Genomic DNA, 17,004 nt, shown 5'->3' with positions numbered 1-17,004 from the left:
CCCCTTACGTCAATTGCGTATCCTATCTTTTCAATGGGATCTTTCTAACGCCGGTATTTAGAGTCATTTCTGAAGTGAGCGTTAGACATCTAACGACAAAACTCCAGCCGCCGGAAAATAGCAGGAGTTAAGAGCTTTCTGGGCTAACGCCGGTTTATAAAGCTCTTAACTACTGTGCTCTAAAGTACACTAACACCCATAAACTACCTATGTACCCCTAAACCGAGCTCCCCCCACATCGCCGCCACTCGATTAAAATTTTTTAACCCCTAATCTGCCGACCGCCACCTACGTTATACTTATGTACCCCTAATCTGCTGCCCCTAACCCCGCCGACCCCTGTATTACATTTATTAACCCCTAACCTGCCCCCCACAACGTCGCCGCCAGCTACTTACAATAATTAACCCCTAATCTTCCGACCGCAAAGCGCCGCCACCTACGTTATCCTTATGTACCCCTAATCTGCTGCCCCTAACACCGCCGACCCCTATATTATATTTATTAACCCCTAATCTGCCCCCCTCAACGTCGCCGACACCTGCCTACACTTATTAACCCCTAATCTGCCGAGCGGACCTGAGCGCTACTATAATAAATGTATTAACCCCTAATCCGCCTCACTAACCCTATCATAAATAGTATTAACCCCTAATCTGCCCTCCCTAACATCGTCGACACCTAACTTCAATTATTAACCAATAATCTGACGACCGGAGCTCACCGCTACTATAATAAATGGATTAACCCCTAAAGCTAAGTCTAACCCTAACTCTAACACCCCCCTAAGTTAAATATAATTTAAATCTAACGAAATAAATTAACCATCAGGCCCGACGACTGAACGACGAATGACTGTTCCTTTAAGGGACGTCATCCAAGATGGCGTCCCTCGAATTCCGATTGGCTGATAGGATTCTATCAGCCAATCGGAATTAAGGTAGGAATTTTCTGATTGGCTGATGGAATCAGCCAATCAGAATCAAGTTCAATCCGATTGGCTGATCCAATCAGCCAATCAGATTGAGCTTGCATTCTATTGGCTGTTCCGATCAGCCAATAGAATGCGAGCTCAATCTGATAGGCTGATTGTTGTTATTTTATTAGGGGGCTTAGAGTAGGTGTAATTAGTTTAAAATTGTTGTAATATTTTTCTTATGTTTGTAAATATTTTTTATTTTTTGTAACTTAGTTCTTTTTTATTTTTTGTACTTTAGCTAGTTTATTTAATTGTATTTATTTGTAGGAATTGTGTTTAATTAATTTATTGATAGTGTAGTGTTAGGTTAATTGTAGGTAATTGTAGGTATTTTATTTAATTAATTTATTGATAGGGTAGTGTTAGGTTTAATTATATCTTAGGTTAGGATTTATTTTACAGGTAAATTTGTTATTATTTTAACTAGGTAACTATTAAATAGCTATTGTACCTGGTTAAAATAATTACCAAGTTGCCTGTAAAATAAATATAAATCCTAAAATAGCTATAATATAATTATAATTTATATTGTAGCTATATTAGGATGTATTTTACAGGTAAGTATTTAGCTTTAAATAGGAATAATTTATTTAATAAGAGTTAATTTATTTCGTTAGATTTAAATTATATTTAACTTAGGGGGGTGTTAGTGTTAGGGTTAGACTTAGCTTTAGGGGTTAATCCATTTATTATAGTAGCGGTGAGCTCCGGTCGTCAGATTAGGGGTTAATAATTGAAGTTAGGTGTCGGCGATGTTAGGGAGGGCAGATTAGGGGTTAATACTATTTATGATAGGGTTAGTGAGGCGGATTAGGGGTTAATAACTTTATTATAGTAGCGCTCAGGTCCGCTCGGCAGATTAGGGGTTAATAAGTGTAGGCAGGTGTCGGCGACGTTGTGGGGGGCAGATTAGGGGTTAATAAATATAATCTAGGGGTCGGCGGTGTTAGGGGCAGCAGATTAGGGGTACATAGGGATAACGTAGGTTGCGGCGGTTTACGGAGCGGCAGATTAGGGGTTAAAAAAAAATGCAGGGGTCAGCGATAGCGGGAGCGGCAGATTAGGGGTTAATAAGTGTAAGGTTAGGGGTGTTTAGACTCGGGGTACATGTTAGAGTGTTAGGTGCAGACGTAGGAAGTGTTTCCCCATAGGAAACAATGGGGCTGCGTTAGTAGCTGAACGCTGCTTTTTTGCAGGTGTTAGGTTTTTTTTCAGCTCAAACAGCCCCATTGTTTTCTATGGGGGAATCGTGCACGAGCACGTTTTTGAGGCTGGCCGCGTCCGTAAGCAACTCTGGTATCGAGAGTTGCATTTGCGGTAAAAATGCTCTACGCTCCTTTTTTGGAGCCTAACGCAGCATTTGTTTGAACTCTCGATACCAGAGTTAAATTTATGGTGCGGCCAGAAAAAAGCCCGCGGAGCGTTAACAGCCCTTCTACCGCCAAACTCCAAATCTAGGCCTTAGTGAGAGGAGGGACAGTGTAGCTGCTGCTGATTTAATAGGTAAATCGATAGCTAGGCTAGTGTATTCAGTGTCCACTACAGTCCTAAAGGACTCATTTGATCTCTGCTGTAAGGACAGCACCCCAAAAAGCCCTTTTTAGGGCTAGAACATAAGTCTGCTTTTTTTTTTTTTCCCTGTGTAATCTAATTGCAGTTGCCTGCCTGCCAGCGTGTGTGTCAGGCTCACAGCATATACTGTGCCCACTTGCCCACTGCCACCACTCATATCTGGTGTAACAGTAGTGTACATTTAAAAAAAACAACACTTTTTTGACTGTGAAATAATAGCAGACAGCTGCCAGTACCCAAGATGGCCACCAATAAGGCAGATGGGGAGAGTTAGAGAGCTGTTTTGGGGGGATCAGGGAGGTTGGGGGCTAAGGGGGGATGCTACACCACAGCATATGTAAATATGCTAAAAAAATTAAAAAAAAAATTAAAAACTTTTATTTTAGTACTGGCAGACTTTCTGCCAGTACTTAAGATGGCGGGGACAATTGTGGGGTGGGGGAGGGAAGGGAGCTGTTTGGGAGGGATCAGGGGGTCTGATGTGTCAGGTGGGAGGCTGATCTCTACACTAAAGCTAAAATTAACCCTGCAAGCTCCCTACAAACTACCTAATTAACCCCTTCACTGCTAGCCATAATACACGTGTGATGCGCAGCAGCATTTAGCGGTCTTCTAATTACCAGAAAGCAACGCCAAAGTCATATATGTCTGCTATTTCTGAACAAAGGGGATCCCAGAGAAGCATTTACAACCATTTGTGCCATAATTGCACAAGCTGTTTGTAAATAATTTCAGTGAGAAACCTAAAATTGCAAAAAAAAATACGTTTTTTTTAAATTTGATCGCATTTGGCGGTGAAATGGTGGCATTAAATATTCCAAAATGGGCCTAGATCAATACTTTGGGTTGTCTACTACACTACACTTAAGCTAAAATTAACTCTACAAGCTGCCTACATGCTCCCTTATTAACCCCTTCACTGCTGGGCATAAAACACGTGCGGTGCGCAGTGGCATTTAGCAGCCTTCTAATTACCAAAAAGCAACGCCAAAGCCATATAACTCTGCTTTTTCTGAACAAAGGGGATCCCAGAGAAGCATTTACAACCATTTATGCCATAATTGCATAAGTTGTTTGTAAATAATTTCTGTGAGAAACCTAAAGTTTGTGAAAAGTGAAATTTTTTTTTTTATTTGATCGCATTTGGCGGTGAAATGGTGGCATGAAATATACCAAAATGGGCCTAGATCAATACTTTGGGTTGTCTACTATACTACACTTAAGCTAAAATTAACTCTACAAGCTGCCTACATGCTCCCTAATTAACCCCTTCACTGCTGGGCATAAAACACGTGTGGTGCGCAGTGGCATTTAGCAGCCTTCTAATTACCAAAAAGCAACGCCAAAGCCATATAACTCTGCTATTTCTGAACAAAGGGGATCCCAGAGAAGCATTTACAACCATTTATGCCATAATTGCATAAGTTGTTTGTAAATAATTTCTGTGAGAAACCTAAAGTTTGTGAAAAGTGAACATTTTTTTTTTATTTGATCGCATTTGGCGGTGAAATGGTGGCATGAAATATACCAAAATGGGCCTAGATCAATACTTTGGGTTGTCTACTACACTACACTTAAGCTAAAATTAACTCTACAAGCTGCCTACATGCTCCCTAATTAACCCCTTCACTGCTGGGCATAAAACACGTGTGGTGCGCAGTGGCATTTAGCAGCCTTCTAATTACCAAAAAGCAACGCCAAAGCCATATAAGTCTGCTATTTCTGAACAAAGGGGATCCCAGAGAAGCATTTACAACCATTTATGCCATAATTGCATAAGTTTTTTGTAAATAATTTCTGTGAGAAACCTAAAGTTTGTGAAAAAGTGAACAATTTTTTTTATTTGATCGCATTTGGCGGTGAAATGGTGGCATGGAATATACCAAAATGGGCCTAGATCAATACTTTGGGTTGTCTACTACACTACACTTAAGGTAAAATTAACTCTACAAGCTCCCTACATGCTCTCTAATTAACCCCTTCACTGCTGGGCATAAAACACGTGTGGTGCGCAGTGGCATTTAGCAGCCTTCTAATTACCAAAAAGCAAAACCAAAGCCATATAAGTCTGCTATAATGGCATGTCTGGCACACAGTGTTGGGGCAAGGGTCCATCTGACCACTGATACCTGGTCTGCAAAGCATGGTCAGGGCAGGTATATCACCTACACTGCGCACTGTGAAGCGGCCGTAACCCTTACACTACCTGATCGATACAACATCATACCTGATGTTTTAAAGCACGTTATTCCAAACAATTTAGGAATGTTAGGTAATTTATGCCCTTTATGGATTAAAACCAGACTCTGCATCAACTATGTAATTTTCCATGGGAGTTTTGCCATGGATCCCCCTCCGGCATGCCACAGTCCAGGTGTTAGTCCCCTTGAAACAACTTTTCCATCACTATTGTCACTATTGTCCTGCCTATAGAAGTCTATGGCGGTTCACCCAGTTCGCCGGTTTGCAAACTTTTGCGGCAGTTCGCTGATTCACAAACTTTTGCAGAAGTTTGCGTTCACCGTTCGCGAACCCAAATTTTTAGGTTTGCGATATCACTATTGACAAGTAGAGTATTTCCTATTAAAAACAATCAAAAACAAATACTTTAGAAAGATTATATTGAAAATACAGGCCCCAAAGTAGAAACTTAATGCAACAACAGTGAATACACCTGTGGTCACTGACACACAAGTAGGATCACTGAAACAAAATTGAGTACACCTACTATGATTTCCAATTAGCCTAATTGCATGAGCATAGTTACCAGAACAGTCTATTTTTTTTCCACATGAAAAGAATTGCCAGAGGAATTGAAAAATCTGATTGTGAGACTTTACAAATATGGAAAAGGATACAGGAAGATTGGTGACCAACTAAAAATCAGTCAAAACACAGTTGCAGCAGAAATCAGGAGGTATAGATCGATACACAGTGCTAAAAATCAGAGCCGCAGTGGCTGTCCAAAAATGACGCCACGGCCAGTGCACTACTTGCACAATCTAGCTCTGAAAAACAGACAACAGGCAAGTGCTTTAGATTTGCATCAAGGCAAGTGCTTCAGATTTGGCTCAGGGATTAACAATAGAAATGGGAGTTTCTGTAACAGCTAAGACAGTGCTAAGGACATTGCATAATGTCAACTTTTATAGACAGCATCCAAGGAAAAAAACCCTTGCTTGCTCTTTGGCACAAAACTGCAAGATTAAATTTAGCTAAACACTATGAAAAGCCTAATGAATACTGGGAGCACCTTATTTGGTTAGATGGCCAATACCAAGATACAATACAAAACTCAGATAGGGTGCAGCATGTTTGTTGTGAACCTGGTCAGGATTATTACAGTTTCTGCATAGTCCCAACAGTGAATAATGGAGGTGGGAGTGTGACGATATGGGGCTGCATGGCTGCAAAAGGTGTTTGGGAGATTACATTTATAGATGGCACCATGAATGCCTGGGATATACCAAAATACTGGCTGACAAGATGACTCTCAGTCTCCAGAAGTTTGGCAGAGGACGAATATTCCAGCATGATATCAATCCAAATTGTTGTATATACTAGGTTACAATATTATTTATCACATTTTTGTAATTATTTTATTTTGTCTTTTCATGTGACAACACTGAAGAAATGACACTTTGCTACAATGTAAAGTAGTGAGTGTACAGCCTGTATAACACACAGCAATTAATGTCTAAACCGTTGGCAACAAAAGTGAGTACACCCCTAAGTGGAAATGTCCAAATTGGGCCTAAAGTGTCAATATTTTTTGTGGTCACCATTATTTTCCAGCACTGCCTTGGATATCGAGTTCACCAGAGCTTTACAGGTTGCCACTGGAGTGCTCTTCCATTTCTCCATGACGACATGAGACCTTGCACTCCCCCACCTTTCATTTGAGTATGCCCCATAGATGCTCAATAGGTTTTAGGTCTGGAGACATGTTTGGCCAGTCCATCACCTTTACCCTCAGCTTCTTTAGCAAGTCAGTGTTCATCTTGGAGGTGTGTTTAGGGTCATTATCATGTTGGAATACTGCCCTGTGGCCCAGTCTCCGAAGGGAGGGGATCATGCTCTGCTTCAGTATGTCACAGAACATGTTGGCATTCATGGTTCTCTCAATGAACTGTAGCTCCCCAGTGCTGGCAGCACTCATGCAGGCCCAGACCATGACACTCACACCACCATGCTTGACTGTAGGCAAGACACACTTGTCTTTGTACTCCTCACCTGGTTGCTGCGACACACGCTTGACACCATCTGAACCAAAAAAGTTTAACTTGGTCTCATTGGACCACAGGACATGGTTCCAGTAAACCATAAAATCACCAAATAAAGTCCATCAAAGATGGTCCCTCAGGACAAAGACGCCATCTAGAGGCTTCCATCAATGGTTAAGGAGAGATACTCCAGGATCAGCTCTTCTTGGAACATAGTGGAGAAACTGAAAATATGAAAAAAACAGAAAAAGGCGCTCCAATGGTGCAGAAGATCCCAACAATTGTTGGAAATTGTATCAATACATCACACTACAGAATGATACTCACAAAAGTGGTGCTCTATGTGGCAGTGCAAGTGAGGCAGGCTGGATAGATCAGAGCTCACCAGCTGGCTCACTCCAGATCGTGGATATATTAATGGTTGCTGCAAAATAAAATGCAAGGGGGAAGGGTACTCAAATACTGCATGAAATCACTAGAAATTAGAGATAATTCCCAAAAAACCTACAAAGAATATACTCACAAAAGTGGCGCACTATATTGCAGTGCAAGTCAAACAAGCTGGGTTAATATGATCCCACCAGCTAGCTCAATCAGGCAAACAGGTACCAGATCCACAGTTGAAATAAAAGTTTTTTAAAAAAAACACTCACAGCGATATAATTCATACTGGTATGCATCCCATTTCAAACCTTATTCCTAGTTTACCTGCTAACTCGAGTTTGGAGATCTTTAGGAAACTTGTGTTAAAAGAACTGGAGTGGATCAAGCGATTTAACTTGGATGGGGGCAATTTAAATAGATTTGAGAGAAAATCTGTTTCCAATTTGATGTCTGACACAGAAATTATAATAAGACAGGTGGATAAGGGTGGAGGGGAGTACTCCAAAATAAATCAGACTATCTGCAAGAAGCAGATTATCTATTGAAAGATGAATCCTATTACAAGATTTTATCTTTTGATCACACACTTACATTCTCAAGAGACCTGATAAAATTGATAGATGGTGGGTACTCCCAGGGGAGTCTTGATAAAAAGGAAAGAATGTTTTTTTTACCAGAAAAAACAAGTTTAGCATACTAATATCATTTACCAAAAATTCACAAAAACTTGGTGAATCCCCCTGGGAGACCCATCATCTTGGGTATCGGGTATCTAACATATAATTTATCATGTTATATTGATGCTTTCTTGAAAAAAAATATGATAAATTTAGAATCCTATATAAAAGACACTACAGATCCAAGATCACTGACTAAGAAGAATATTTGGATTAGATGCGATGTTGCAGCTTTATATTCAAATATTAAACATGACATTGGTTTAAGAGCAGTAAATTACTTTTTAGAGCAAGATATGTACATGCCTGAGAAACAGAGAAACTTTATTCTTGAATCTATTCATTTTGGGTTGAAACACAATTATTTTATATATCAGGATACATTTTTATTTGCAGACTTGTGGAACGGCCATGGGGACAACATTCGCCCCAAGCTTTGCTAATTTATTTATGGGTTATTTTGAATTACAACATATGTACCCATACAAGTTTTGGGCGAGTGTTGTCTACTATGGGCGTTTCATAGATGACCTTCTCTTTATATGGAGTAGTACTAAAGAAGAGGCCATATGCTTCATACAATTTCTTAATGATAATACCTTTGGGATCTCTTTCTCACATAATATCAATGCAGTGATTATGGAGTTTTTAGATGTCACCCTAGGGTGGGATACAGATGGGAGTGTATACTCCAAAACCTTCTTTAAGAAGGTAGATTGTAATAGCTACATTGATAGGAGTAACCATCATCCTAAATGGTTGAATAATTTTCCATATAGCCAATTCTGTAGACTACGTAGAAATTGCAATAAGGATCTTGATTTTATAGAAGAAGTAGACCTCTTAATGAATAGGTCCAAAAATAAAGGATATAATTCACAAATACTATCTCAGGGGTAAATAAAGGCCGCAGCTAGAGAAAGGGGTGAACTGTTAAAGCCTAAGCTCAGGACAGAGAATAAATATGAGAATGCACCAAAATTTCTAACACAATTCAACAGTAACTACAGAGAAATTAAATTCACAATAGAGAAATATTGGCCTATTTTACAAATCGACACAATATTGAAAGAAATAGTGGGTGAAAAACCACTTTGTGTATTCAGAAGGGCTCCTACCCTAAAAAATTCCCTAGCTCCAAGTAAGGTGGCTGCCACTAACAAAGTTTTGAGGGATCCTAAAAAGTGTAAGGAGTCTTTAGGTTTTCTAAATCTCAAAAAGGGGTCTTTAAATGTGCTAAAAATAGAAGTTTAACATGCAAATTTATTAGCCATAAGGATACTAGTTTTAAAACCAATGTTACAGGAGAAGTGTTTCCTATTAGAACAAAAATAAAATGTGAAAGCATTTATGTTATTTATCTTATTACCTGCGTATGTGGCAAGCAATATTGTGGGCGTACTAGTAGGTGTTTGAGAACACTTTGGGGTGAGCAGCTCAGGAATATTAAAAATAAGTATATTACAAAGAGTGTATCCAGTCATAGTATTATTATTATTATCATTTATTTGTATAGCACTGCCAAATTCCGTAGTACCCATATACATGAGGGTAGGAAGGACACCTATCGGATAACTCCTATTGAATATATTCCAAAATTTATATATTATAACAGATTTAATAGGTTACGCCAGAGAGAAACTTTCTAGATATGGAAATTAAGAACCCTCTTTCCTGAGAGGCTGAATGAAAATATGGATTTGGCTTTCCAATAGATCCTCTTTTTTTATACATTTAGAGTTATACATGGGAATGCACTTAGAAAGCATCCAGTATTTATGCCATTTAAATATTAAGAAATATTTTAATATGAGAGTTTAGTATTGTTAGAACTACTGCCACACTACTCTAAATGCACCCAATCTTGTCTGATCTTGGAAGTTAAGCAGGGCCAGGCCCAGCCAGTACCTGCATGGGGGACATTGTGAATTCTCCAAGTGTGCACATACATTCTATATGCATGCACATATCCTATATAGTATGTATTTATATTTTAGGAGCTTTGTGTTTTTAGAAGGCCTTTGCATTAAACATATTGTTTAGGAACATTTTCTATTACATATCTGTTACATAAAAAAAATTAATAGGATGTTTGAGATATTTTACTTTTCTTTTTCTTTTTAGGTGATGTGCTGTGTTTATATTATATGTGTGTATATACAGTAAATGTTTTGTGTGACTGCAATGTGTGCCCAATCAAGTTATATATGCATGGCAGCAGAATGCTTTATGAGTGCAATTTGACAGATTTGTGTATTGTTCACAATCAGGATTGTTACAGCTAAACACGGTTATAATATAACACTGTACTACTTTTGAATTTGGGAGGTATAGTTTCATGGCAAATATTTCTATTAATCAAGCACTATATAATAAACCCCAATAGATTAAGGCTAACAGGGGGTTAATGGATAGTGAGCCTCAGATGAGATTAATCACTTGTTTTCCTCTGCTCACACAGCAGTAGCCAATATATTATTAAGGTGATATGCACATGATTCTTCCATTTCATTGGATAATTTTTAAACATTGAATGTTTGTTAAATGCTATATATATATATGATATGTTAATTTATTTTATTCACTGCTTGAGGAAAGAGTTCCATAAGCCCTTTGAAATACGTTGCAGATTAAATTCAAGTTTTAAATATATTTTTTTGCTCCAATAAATAGTCCTCTATGCATAGATCGAAATCACTGAAAAATGTTTCCAACACCTTGTTGAATCTATGCCACGAAAAATTAAGGCAGTTCTGAAGGCAAAAAGGGGTCCAACCCGGTATTAGCAAGGTTTACCTAATAAAGTGGCCGGTGAGTGTATATATATGTTTTTATACAGTGGGTATTGGAAAGAATCACCCCCCTTGAAAATAATCACATTGTGTTGCTTTGCAGCCAGAAATAAAGACAGGCAAAGTTTTTGTTTATCCAGTTGTATTTACTCAGTGCAACTTATAACATCTAAGCGAAAGATATAACACCAACATGTCAGGCAAAAATAAAGACAATTCAAAAACAGAATCACTGATTTGGAAAAAGGATCACCCCATTTTGTCAGTATTTTGTTGAACCACATTTTGATTTAATTACAGCCTTTAGTCTATTGGGATATGTCTCTACTAACTTTGCACATCTAGACTGTGCAATATTTGCCTTTTTTGCAGAACTGCTCCAGTTCCATTACATTTGATGGTGACCGTTTGTGGACTGCAGTCTTCAACTCATGCCACGAATATTCAATGGGGTTGAACTTGTTATAGAAAAATATTTAACTCTGCCATTTTGCCTTATGCTTTTTTTTTTCAATATTTCTTTTTATTGTGGTCAAAGTTGCAAAGTTTACATTGATCATTATAACTTTTTTTTTTTCCCCAGAAAGGATTAACTGGAAATAACAAACAAAAGTAAAACAGATACAAATACAAACATCATTCTCAACATTCCATATCATTATTGATATTGACACACCCAACTTATAGAGTGGATACAGAGAGAAAAAGGTCCAATACAGTTACATCTATAATACGGTACTTTGTTGCATTGCAAATAACCATAATCCAATATCCTAGTTCCAAACATGTTTATGTAACTTATCAGTCTTGTTCCCAAAGAGATATAACATCAGCAATAAAATCCTGTTTGCCCATGTATGTGTAGTGTATTTTTTCTAGCTCTAGTATATGATCAACTTCTACATATCTTCTATATCATATGTAGGTACTATATCCTTCCTCCAAAACCTGGGTATCAGGCGTCTGGCACAGTTAAGCATAATGTGTAATAACTTCTTCCTATATATACAAGTGACTTTAGGAATATCGGCCAGTAGGGCCAAGCTAATTGAAAATGTGACAGGCCTCCCTTGGATCATATCAATCTTTTCATTAATGGCTTGCCAATATGTCCTAAGAAGCGGACATGACCACCAGATATGGGTAAAGGTACCCACCTCACAACAGTGTCTCCAGCAAAGAGAGGAGGAGTTGGGGAAAATGCTATGCAGTTGGTGGGGGGTCCAGTACCACCCCGATAATAACTTAAAGTTCATCTCTACTATTATTAGTGACAAGGACGACTTTTTATTCTCTCTAAAAATACGGCTCCATTCTTCGCCCCTTAATGTTTCACAGGGAATGAACCTCTCAGTAGCTTATAGATTATTGAGATATGTGATTTGGTTATTGTGGGGGACGTACACAGTGTTTCAAAGGGGGTCATGGGTCTAGTGAGGTCTGCTTTGTGGGGGCTGATGAATATGGCATGTCTGACCTGTAGATATGGGAACCACATTTGGAAAGGAGGGCCCAATATTTGGCCCACATCAGCTTGAGATCGCATCATCCCGTTGTGGAGAAGTATATTCGCCGGTACATTGGATTGAGTGCCTGCAATGCAGGGAGTTTGGATAGCTTGGGATTTCAAGAAAAGGGGGTTATTTAGCAGCGGGGTGAGAGGGGATATTGGGGTGGAAATTGATCTATCAGTTGTAATTTATCCCACACTCGCAATGTAGCGGCTATATAATAATTATTCCAGGCCTCAGGTGGTCTCGATTTTGGTGGGATCCAGCATTGGTCCCCAAGATCTATCCCACCCGCTAGGTGTGATTCTATCCATACCCAGGGCTTTTCTAAAAATAAAAAGGGGTGCTTCCAGGCAACTATGCGTGCTAAGTGAGCCGCTTTAAAGTAATTAACCACGTTAGGGGCACTTAATCCTCCGTCCTCTCTATCGAGAAACAGAGTGTCTCTAGCTACTCTAGGTCTTTTGTATGACCATATAAATTGGTCAAATCTCTTTTGTTGTTGTATAAAAAAATGTGTAGGAATATCTAAAGGAAGATCTTGGAAAAGGTATAAAAATTTAGGAATAATATTCATTTTTAACTCATTAATGCATCCCATCCAGGAGAGCTGGCCTTGTTTATGCCATATCTCCAATGTTTTATTAATTTCAACCTGAAGGGGTATATAGGTAAGGCAAAATAGTTCTGTGTGCAGGGGCGATATATCTATTCCCAGATATTTAATTTTCTTGGTTATTTGAAAAGATGTGTGTGATGTGAGAAAACCTGTTTCCTCTGCGTTTATATGTAATGGCAAAATCATCGACTTTTCCATATTGACTGAGAAATTAGAAACCACTTTATACTCCTCAAGCTCATCCACCAAAGCAGGTAGTGAAGTGAGCGGAGAGCGCAATGTAAATATAATATCATCCGCATAAAGCAGGCATTTTTGATCTAATTCCCCAAAAGGGACGCCCTGGATGTTATGGTTATTACGTATCCTAGCAGCCAATGCCTCCACCACTAGCGCAAAAAGGTAGGAATCACCTTGGAAAGAGTATTATTGGCACAAACATATGCTATGGGGTTACTATAGAGGGATTTTATACGGGAGATCAGTGTGTGCGAAAATCAAAACCTTGACAGGGCAGACCAGAGAAAATCCCAGTCCACCCTGTCAAAGGCCTTCTCGGCATCCGTAGAGAGAAGGATGAGGGGTGTTTTAGATGAAGAGGCGGATAAAAGGGTGTGTAGAACTCTAATAGTGTTTTCTTTGGCTTCCCTGCCTGGGATAAAACCCACTTGGTCCGAATGCACAAGGGAGGGGAGAAACTTACTTATTCTCGTGGCTAGTAACTTGGCATATAGTTTAATATCAATATTTATTAAGGATATAGGGCGGTAATTAGAAACTTTATCTAGGGATTTACCTGCTTTGGGTATTACCGAAATTGTGGCTTCCAGCAGCGTCGAAGGGAGCTGAGTACATTGATCAATAGAGGAGTACATATCTAGTAGGTGAGGGCATAAAACGGCTTTAAATAAGCTATCGAATTTGGGGGAAAAACCATCCGGACCGGGGGCCTTTCCTTGCGGTAGCTCTTTAATGGCTAGTAGTAACTCTTGGGCTGTAAATTGTTTGTCTGGATTTTCAATATCGGTGTTAGACAGTTTAGGAAGCTGAGTCTGTTCTAGATAAGTGTTTATTCGGTGGAGCTTATCCCCTATGTTAATAGTGGGTAGATTGTATAGAGAAGCATAGTATTGTGCAAACTGGCCAACTATCTCAGTGTTACTGGAATTAACTATTCCATTGTTGTCCGTGATCTTAGCTATATAGGTTTTATATCTCTTCTTACGCAGGGATCTCGCTAACAAGCGCCCTGCCTTATTACTTTCAATAAAAAACCTTGATTTGGTGGTAAGAGCTCTCATGTGGGCGCTTTTTATTAGATACTGATTTAGTGCTTCCCTAGCTTCTTGCGATTTCTGCAATAGGAGTTGCGATTGGGGGTCTCTTTTTAACGCCTTTTCACACATATTAAACTCAGATGTTAAAGAGGCAAAATGGGCTGCACGCTGCTTACGCTGCCTATGAGTGTGTTCTATAATCACCCCCCTTATATAACATTTATATGCCTCCCAGTTAGTGACTGCTGAAGTCTCTGTGTTAATATTAAAAGAGAAAAATTCTGTTGTTTTTTCCACCAAGTCAGTGGTAATCAAAGGGTCCAGAAAAATCTGGTCATTTAGCTTCCAGCGCTGCTGAAAACCTGGCCTAGAAGACCATAAAAAAGTGGAGCTAACCATACTATGATCCGACCAAGTGGTATGATGTAACCTAGAGTCTATAAGTGAAGTAAGCAAGCGCTGTTCACAGTGGACGTAATCTATGCGGGTATATGTGCGCTGAGGATTCAAGAAAAAGGAGAAATCTTTTGTGGATGGATGGGCAATTCTCCACGTGTCGAAAAAGGGGATAGAGCCAATAGCCTGCCAGTTGGCCTTTATCTGAGAGTTCCTAATGTAGGATCTACCTGATGATGTGTCTAACATGGGGTTGATTGGGAAGTTTAAATCACCTCCCAGGAACACAGGACCCTTTGAAATATCAATTATCTGATTAATCACTTTTCGAAAAAAAGAGGGTTTAGGGCAGTTAGGGGCGTAAACATTAGCTAGCGTAACTGTTCTCCCATAGTATAGTCCCACTAGAATTAGGAAACAGCCTTCCTTGTCTAGGTATTTGTTAAGTAATTCAAATGACGTGCCCTTTCTAAATGAGATACCAACCCCATTATGCCTTGTCTGGCCAGAACACAAAAAATGTTGGTCGTAGTATAGTTTTGAAAGTGTGGGCTCGTTAGATTTTTTAAAATGAGTTTCTTGAGCCATTTGATTTTTTTTTTTATAAAAGTCATGCAAAGCTATTGAGCGCTTTTGTGGGGAAAGAAAACCCTTAACATTCTGGGTAGCTAGGATAAACTGGCCTGGTTGCTGATGATTTGACATCAACTGGAGGGTATATGTATATAGGTATAGGCAAACCAACAAATATTAGTCGAGTGTATCACAACCTGTAGGTTATGATGTCAAAGAAAGCTTCAAAATGGAAAAACACAAATATATAACTATTGAACCAAATTAACCAAACAAAATAACTATTTTCTGATAGAACTCGGATACAGAGAGGAGAGAATAAAAGGAAGGGAAAAGAAGAAAGATGGTATGATATGTGAATGTAATGATATGTGAATATAAAATAGCTGATGCTACAAGAGAGGCAATCAGCCACAGATTTGTAGAGATGCTAGTGTAGGAGAGCTGTTGAACCAAAAAGGAGAAAAGAGTTGAGAAGAGGAGAAAAGAATAGGGGGAAAGTACGGCCCGGTGAGGCCCTCCCAATCAGACCATTCCTGTCAAAAGATGGCCCTAAATTAGAGCCTAAGTAAACATAATATTAAAACAATATATATATATATATATATATATATATATATATATATATATATATTAGATTATAACATTTGAACATTGCGTATGCGGAGGTTGTTCCTCCTTGTTCTATTTTTAATGTCATCTATTTTGTTCTCTAAGTCAGATATCAACGTTTGTTGATGTTCCATAGTATAAGACATTTCAGACATTTCTTTAGTAATCTCCTCCTTGTGTTCCTCAAGGGAATCAACTCGGTACCCCATGTCATTAATATCTTTCTTCAGTGCAGCGCACTTTGTCTTGATACATGATGTAACCTGGTTTATCAAAGCCTCCATTACTTTTAGCGTTACTGGGCCGTCATCTCTATTTTGATGCAAACCAGATAGAGATACTGAGGATTGCGTAGCATCAGGATTGTCTGGCAATTCCTCCTCATCGCTGGAGATCCGAGGCTGATCTATTTTTTTCTTTTTATGTCAGTACTTTTAAAGAAAGCATTGACAGAGCCTGAAACTGCAGCCTGTTTTAGGGCTTTATCGCCTTTAATAGCTCTGCTCTTGCTATAGGTCTGGCACCAAAGTCACTCAACAAAATATCCTTTGTTGCGCAAGCTTGCTGCACAACTTATCTCTTTGTTGTTTGTTTATATATTTTATATATTTTATACAACCTTCCCCACTTTGTCATGAGGTATTTAGTATGCCCCTATTGTGAATAAAGTGATCTCAGTTTTAGAGCTTGGAGCGTTATAGGAATATGCCGTTTTTATAGCATACTGTGGTATAAAGTCAAATCCATAGCAGTCATGGCATGATTAATTGCACAAACAAACGATGCATCTCACCGGAGCCTCTTATTAGTCCCTCTTGTCTCCTGGAACCCTCCGGTAAAGAAATGTGACCTGTTATAGACCTCCATCTCACGCTGTCTGAAGATTGCCACCACACTGCCAGAGCAAGTTTCAGATGCGCCCTGTTTTTCGGTAGCTGAGAAACCGCTGATCCGCTCAAAGTCCGGCTTCAGATTTCAGATCGACAGTCTCCGGGCTCTCCTTACATAGTTCTCCGCTGATTTCAGGCACCTCTGATTAGATTTACCTAGCCTGAGGGAAAACCCCACCACCACCGTTATAGGAGCTCTAGTTAGGTGCAGCCATTTATCACGCCCACACGCTCCACCCCCTGCCCTATGCTTTATATTAAATTGATGCTTATAGTTTTAAGAACAATACATTTTCTTGTCAGTTCAGCTATTTTGTTGTACTTGCAAAAATATAAACTTCTAGGGCTAAGTGAACCACCCAAGTGTTGTATGGACGAGATAAGAAGACCACGAGTAGCCTAGGTGTGAAGATTCAGGATTGACTCAAACCACAGCACATGGGACAATTTGAGGCTATAAAGAGACACTGTTCTTATCTGATTTTGTGCGCCAGCTTGT

This window comes from Bombina bombina, chromosome 2 (assembly GCF_027579735.1).
Source record: "Bombina bombina isolate aBomBom1 chromosome 2, aBomBom1.pri, whole genome shotgun sequence".
In the NCBI taxonomy this organism is placed as follows: Eukaryota; Metazoa; Chordata; class Amphibia; order Anura; family Bombinatoridae; genus Bombina; species Bombina bombina.
Note: the sequence above shows the minus strand (reverse complement) of the source record.